Source organism: Lactuca virosa, chromosome 8 (genome assembly GCF_052849685.1).
Source record: "Lactuca virosa cultivar CGN04683 chromosome 8, Lactuca_virosa_CGN04683_v6, whole genome shotgun sequence".
Lineage (NCBI taxonomy): Eukaryota > Viridiplantae > Streptophyta > Magnoliopsida > Asterales > Asteraceae > Lactuca > Lactuca virosa.
In genome coordinates, this window is record NC_136433.1 from 95,266,285 (window position 1) to 95,272,284 (window position 6,000).

Below are 6,000 nucleotides of genomic sequence, written 5' to 3' on the forward strand. Positions count from 1 at the left end.
CGTGTGTGGTTAACCGGCACACTAACCTGGACTTAACAAGGTAGGCAAAGGGTAACTTAATATTTATCATAGTATCGGTGGAGCGTGTGTGGTTAACCGGCACACTGATTAAGGGGTAAATATTAAGGGTACCAAGTATATTTGCATGGCTATTCACACCTTGTTTTGTGATCCTCGGCATCCCAGTCACAAAACCTGAAGGGCACACTCGAGATTGAAACATGCCTTTGAACAGTTTAATGAATCTCAAAGATCTAGGACTTTCAAATCCAATTAAAACCTAATAAATTATTTCGTTTTTCATGGTGGAAATTGGTGAATCGTCATTCACCTACCTTCAAATATTTTATAGCTTGGATTACGGCATCCCTCTTCTAAGTTATAAAATAGTTTGTTGGGTCCTAGCCTTAATATTTCATATTGGGTGTCATATTAAGGACTTTAAATCAACTATCTTGAATATCTCCCAAAAAGATGTCTGGTCTAGACATTTATGATCTTCCCAAATCTCTTGAAACAAGCTTTCCTAAATGAAGATGATGTCCCATGGATATCATACTTCTTTCACCTCCTCCAATTATTCTCCCTAACCCACAAGTTCCTAAAAAGTTTAAGGTCACTCAAGCCCTATTGGCAAGGCAAGGTCTAGGTGTGATCACATCTTGGAGATGTAGTCACATATTGACAAGCCGGGAGAGTTGGGTGTCAAAGTCTTGAGAAAGTTGGTGGCTCAACTACTTTCTAAGTCACATAGTGAGTTCTTTTGGGAATCCTATGAAACAGACTAAGACAAGACCCTTAATGATCTTATCTATTTGCTAAGATCAACTTCCTAAAACGCTATGGACATTGACAATGATAACATTGGATATCCAGTAAAGCTCTCTCTTCCCAATGGAAAGGGATCGGCCATAGTCAACTCGGTTGACCCAATGGTAAAGAGAGAGGCGAAGTCTGAGATAGTCCCATTATCAAGGGTCCATAGGTAACTATTGCCAAAGGAAGGGGCATTGGTTACGAAGCTGCCAAATTTACCTAAGGATGTTAAAGTCAATAAGTTTGGCTCTACTTCAGGTAAAGTCCATTGTCTAACTCTATTAAGTACATGTTGATTCTGATCGCGAAGATGGATTTCAATCGCATGGTTCGGTGATCAGAATTTTGGGCTATTACTTAAGAGTTATGATATTTATATTGCTTAGGAATAGATAACAACAAGGTTTTCATATGGATTGTAAGGATAAGTTTTTCCGCAAAGTTTTAAAATAAAGAAAAATGTTTTGATTTTATTTATATTAAGTATCCTTACAATGGCATTTGTGAAAAGTTGTTGCTTATAAGATTCCATTGATAGCAATATTGAAAAAATGGATTTGATTCTTTCGGTTGTGGTAGTGTCTAATATTACCAAATAAGGAAAGATTCTCATCACCCAAGGTTCAATTGGACCGAAACTTGGAATCATGCAAGTTGTATAGTATGATGAATGAGAACTTTCAGCTTGAAAAATTAAGACTAATTCCTTATGTGAATAAGGAAAGGACTAAGGGATCGAGTACACATTCTTGTGCACTGGTCAAGTCCACCACAAAAGATCAAGAAGACTATTCGTCATGATTTACTTAAGTTCAGTAAATATGATTATACTTATAAGTTTAAGTATAAGTCTGTAGCATTGGAGAAGTTTCAATGTGAGACAGAACGAATAAGAAGAATCAAAGTATGGCAGAAAGATAAAAGTTTCTCAAATCTGAAAAGATGGGAGAGTACTTTAGTATCATGTTTATGATCATCTTAATGATTAAGATACCATATCACAATTGGTCCTCTAAAGTCATCTTAATGCATTCTTATGACTAAGAAGAGGAGTCATGAATTGTTGAAATGGTTAAATCAAAAAGATGAGTCATACTTCGTTCCAAAACAATTCTTAGAGTCATACTCCAAGATTGTAACTTGAATGACATATCTTAAAGAGGGTTTGTTAACACTAGTCAAATGTAAGAGTAAAAGGTTATCTACTCTTGTACATTTGAAATTGGTAAGTTGTGATGTTTTGGATAAAACAGAGACCAACTTAGGCCAATTGTGTAAAGTGTTAGTCTTGATAAAGAATCCGCACTATCTCTTGAATATTTGACAAGGGAGTCTTATATGTCAAGAGGACAGTGGGAGTCTTAAAGCTCTTGAAAGTTTCAAGACTTAATCAAGAATAAAACCTAAAGTCCTTCACTAGCACACGACTTGAGGTTTATAACCTATCGTGTTGAAATTTTTGTGCCTATTCAAGTTGGCTTTGCATAGGAGTTCTGAGAGTTCTCAATTGGTTGCACAACTACTTGGAAGCAATGGCAGGCACCTAAGCTGCCAAATGGCAAGAATTTAAGATTGCACAAGTTTAATCAATATGAGTTTGGATTTGTCACTAACCTTGTCTTATGATTATGGTTTTGACAAATTCACATGGATAAGAACACATACACTATTAAATCTAAGTGTCATAAGGTTTCTCTCCGATTCATGAAAATGATGGTGAGGAAACACTTTCACTAAGTAGATTTTAGCTAGATAGCAATTGTGATATTTGCATTCTCAAAGTCGTTAGTGGAACGTGTGTGGTTTACCGGCACACTAACATGGACTTGTGAGAAGTGGCAAAGGTCTAAACAATTGAGACTATGATTACGACATCCCTTTTCATAGTTCTAAAATTGTTTAGACACACATGTGAGCTATCTAAGAGAGGTGTATGATTTTGATAAAGTTTTATCAAAACAATCTAGTATCAGAAATCTGAACTTTGGTAAGAAAGTCAGCTGATTTCTGAGTACATGTCAAAGCTAGTGGGAGCATAAGTGTTATGCTAATAATCATCATGTTAGTGGGAGCATGATAATTATGACAAAGGTTGCAAGTTAGCAATGTTAATTATAGAAAACAAAAGTTTCAATTCGTGAGGTTGCAGGGGTTAAAAAAGTTGTTTTGCTATAATTAAGGGAGAGGAAATTATACTTCATTTCAATTCTAAAAGCTTAGATTGAGATTTTAATCGTATTTAATCAAGGATATATATATGAATTTCATGTTGGAATGGCTCAACATAAGGAAATTCTATATATGGGTCCATTATTTGCGTTCTAAAATTCGATTATGATTACGACATCCCTTTTCATAATCTGAATTTTGAGAACTTGGCAAATTGAAATGGAAATATTATAGCAAAAGACTGGTTTAGTCTTTATGTGAGACATCATGAATCGTGTCCCATATGCTTCGGATATAGGATCGATTACATGTGCTATATTCATCCTTTCTAAAATTTTCCAAATGTCTGGGGCATTATGAAGGGAAAAGGTCTAGAATTGGATATGACTAAAATGATTAAGCAATTGTCGAGGACAATCTAAGGTTTACCAAAGATTGGTTGCTCAAGGACAGTTGGAAGTATAATGTTAATTCTGGAAGGACCATATTGACATAATCTGTAAGGAGGCAACTCTTGTTCAGAAGTGATAGTCAAAATGGAATATGGAAATGTTTCAAAGTTAGAAATTATTCAATCTGTGTAAGATTAGGAAACTTAATGAAAGAAGGATGTTTCCAAGGAGCTGATCTCCTTTGGAATGCTCTGTAATGATTGTTGTCAAGTCTTTCTGACTTTGTGCATAATCATTAAGAGGATCAATGCATATAAGTTTAGAATCTAACAGATTTCAGTAAATGGCATGAATTTGGAATTCTTGCATTTGCAGTAAGGATTTGGGACTGTGAAAAGAGGATCATTGGAGTGATGTTCAATTGATCTATTTTACAAAGTAAAGATCATAGACAAACATAGTATGCATACTTGGTGTATGGCATGACTAGTGTTTAGAAAACATAGTGTACATGCTTGGAGCATGGGACAACTATTGTTTTAAATTCAAGTATAAAGTTGATAAAACCGAAACAATGAATAATGAGTAATCAGTATGGTGATAAATAAAAGTGTTTATTTATATTCATAGGGTTTGATACCATATTTGATTCATTTATTCTTGTGTTTCACTTTGCATGTTTTGACTTCCAGAATAACTAAGTCGCTCTTCCTGAATGATTAAGTTATTCAAACCATCCACAGTCGGTCATATGTTGTAAGTAGATATGAATCAAGACTGTCATGGGTTGGTTTGTAGAGGTCCAAGTTGGTGGACAAAGTGGTGCTACAACACTCATGAGTGCTCATAAGTTCTGAGTATTAGATTCAACCCGCGCTCATTTGAATCACTTCATGGATTTTATCACGAGTGATCATGAGACGATAATATCTTATATTCTTCAAACCTAGAGATATGAGTTGTTACTATGAGTTGGTTATACATTGATTGCACGAAAACGCATTGGTAACTCGATGTTATAAAACGTGCCTTTGTGTATGATTCAACAACTAGTAGAACAAGCCATATGAGTCGAAGTTTATCCATTCCTTTTACCTTCGGGATAAAAGCGATATCTGTGGGCCCCTCGATGATTTAAAGACGATACATGTGAGTGCTTGGCCAAGCCAGGACTGATTTGATTTGTTCAATCAGTCAGTCATCATGAATCGGAAATCGGGAAACAACAAATGGACAGAGAGAATGATTGATAATCCTTGTCTCAGTCCATATGATATCTAGAATGGAGGAATATATGATCCCTTATCTAATGGACAAGTCATTGACAAAGGTCAGAGTTCATCGACAAGGTCAGAGTTCGACAGAAGCTTTTGAGAGCTACGATTGCTGATCGGTTCCTGAAGTCATACGTAATAATAGTTTTAGACTTATCAAAGTGGGAGACTGTTGGATTAATGTCTAAGTCCATAACTATAATTGGTAAGACTTGACCCGACCCGACATGGTCCATTTGGGTTGCATGGCATCATGCATTTGGATAGACTATAATGAGAGAAATAACACTTAAGGTTGGGTAATATATTATAAGTTCTAATATATTAATAAGGTTATTTAATTAGTATTAATCAAGAATTAATTTGGAATTAATTAAGTGGTCAAAAGGAGACTAATTAAATATATGAGTTGATTGTGTAAATCATTCATTCTTATATATGTGGGCTTGTGATCCAAGATTCCTTATGTTGGACTAAGTCCATGGGGTGACCCATGGATACTCTATGGAGGTTAAAATCCATGGAGCATAAGGAATGGGTAAAGTTATAAGTTACATGGTGTAACCCTAATAGCCACCATATAAAAGAATCCCATGGCTCAAGAAATCGTACACTAATGTGTGAGTGTGAGGGCTAGACGATTTCAAGGAGTGTTCAAGTTTCTCTCAAGTTATTCCAAGTGTATTTGGTGTTGTGTGAACCATTTGAGGTGTCACACTTGGGGCACTAGGCACTCAAGCTTCATGAAGACATTCTACATCAAAGAGGTATGTATTCTATCTTGTTATATTTATTATTTTGTATGCTAGATTAGGATAATACCTTGGATGTTCATAATTGTATGTATAATAGAGAAAACATAGATCCAATGTATTTAGGGTTGCATGTACACTTAGGAGTGTTAGAATGCTCATAACCCAACAATAGGCGTACCTGTATTCCAGCCCGAGGCTGATTGGGCTAGGTACGAATGGTTATGTGATGTAGCTGGCTGATTCATGGGAGTTGCTAGAAGCTGAAGGATGCAATATCCTGTCTTGGAAAAAGGGAATAGATTCGAGATGGGAACAAGATTCGTTCCCTATTGCAGGTTATCCGGGTTATCGCCAGTTTTGGGCGAAGGAAAGGTGGATTAGTGTTATAGCAGAGCTCAGTGGATTATTATGGTGTCTAACTTTCGCAAGTCTCGAAGGTGTGTTCATGTCAGGAAGGTGGCAGTATCATCGGGTGATACTGGTTTGATGTGTTCAGACATTAAGTAGAAGAGGCCGATGGTCGGCCGGGAGTATTGGCAAGGATACCACACGAGAAGAAGTTATTTTTTTGGGGTACAGTGGTAGGGTCTGGAA